This window comes from Triticum urartu, chromosome 3, assembly GCF_003073215.2.
Source record: "Triticum urartu cultivar G1812 chromosome 3, Tu2.1, whole genome shotgun sequence".
Lineage (NCBI taxonomy): Eukaryota > Viridiplantae > Streptophyta > Magnoliopsida > Poales > Poaceae > Triticum > Triticum urartu.
In genome coordinates this window covers 718,022,405-718,023,969 of record NC_053024.1, presented here as the reverse complement: position 1 = coordinate 718,023,969, position 1,565 = coordinate 718,022,405, and the positions used below count along the sequence as shown (strand labels likewise).

The window sequence follows — 1,565 nt, the reverse complement described above, 5'->3', positions numbered from 1 at the left end:
GCCTCCTCTTTATGCAGCCTGTTCATACTTCTTGCAAGATCACCAACATAAGGACCGCATGAGCATATTGTACTGTGCAAACATACATAGGGACACAATCTCTCTGCCTATAGACCATATAGGTGAAATGGCAAAAAGCAAAACATGATACTAACTAAAATTGTTAAAAGAAATAGCAAACACAGAGAGACTTGACACGGCCAATATCTAAGCCTAAGCAGTAGCAATTCTCATGATACCCGGTAACCCAAAACGCATGACAAGCTCAAATTTACACCATCCATTCGTCTTCTCGCCCTCCGCAAGATTATTATTTAGAAAGCGGTGGAGAGAAATTTGGAAAAGGAAAACCTAATAAGATGGAAGTAAATTATCAGTTGGTAACTTGTACGGTTTCTAGCTCATCTAAACCATATATTTTATGTAGTGATATATAATTCCATACCAAATAATAGCCATGAATTCACAATTTTCGCGAACATACATGAGCTCGACATTTGCACACAGCTGAAAATATATCTTTACAAGCCTACAGTCATGCATGGTGAAGGGCATAGAAGCACCACAAAATCCAGAACTGCATAATCCATGCATTGTATCAAGCATATTTCATCGTGTGCTTAGCTAACAATTAGATAGTAGCGAGCATCAAATTGCAAGGCAGAGAACATGTGAGAGAAATACCTGAGCGCTATAGTAGAATTCAAGAGATAGAGATGAGCGTGTGACTGGTAAACAACATGGTAGATGAATAGACATAGCATCTGCTTTATCAACCAAACTAAGCTCAAAAAGAATGATACCATGATCACAGCAAGTAAACAACATGGACAAAACCATCCTCGTCCTACAATCTAATTGACCTACAACTAGAGATATCCCTACCATCCAAGAACGGGAGCAAGCAAGCAAACATGGACAATAGGGGCAACATCATCTAATACCCCTAATCTAGCTAACCTCATAGAGAAGCGAACCTAATAAGAAAAAGATCTAGATTGACATGGATAAGACAATCTGATCCAAAGTGAAATAGTGACATCACAGAAATGCCTCAGATGTAAATTACTCATAATTTAGTGTCTCCTCATCTGCATCGACTATGCATCTGAGTTGACGGTTGTGATACTTATTTTTTTATTTTTGCAGTCTTCGTACCTGTTGTTATAATGAAATGAAAGCAGCACATATAAGTTCTCTTCTGTAGATTTAGACATCAATTAGATTGTATCACCCCTTTACAAATCTGTATCTGGAACTTAACGTACTTTAGCTATTGAACTGCAAGCGGGCCGATTTCAGAATGCCTGTTAAAGTTCACCTAAAGTAGTTACTCTGTAATTGTTGCAACATTACAATTGCTTCCACACACCATCATGGCACCAATAATGCTGTACTCGTCCGTGCCAAAATCTGTGTGGGTATGATTTTCTTCTCCTTTACTGATTAATTTCTGATGAAGACAGTATGTTGTCATCTTCAAACCAGTTTATCTCCGCTCTTTTACTCCACTTGCTGGTTTCATATTTTCAAGAATCTCCTGTTGGTGTGCTTTTTTGTTTTTT

General features: G+C 38.0%; 1 non-coding gene across 1 annotated transcript; it reads right to left on the bottom strand.

Moving 5' to 3' along the window:
- Window positions 1-1,009: 1,009 nt before the first annotated feature.
- LOC125549730 lies at window positions 1,010-1,100 on the bottom strand. Its single transcript, XR_007301456.1, has one exon. It is a non-coding gene; the product is annotated as a small nucleolar RNA Z101 (small nucleolar RNA).
- Between the last annotated feature and the right edge of the window lie 465 nt (window positions 1,101-1,565).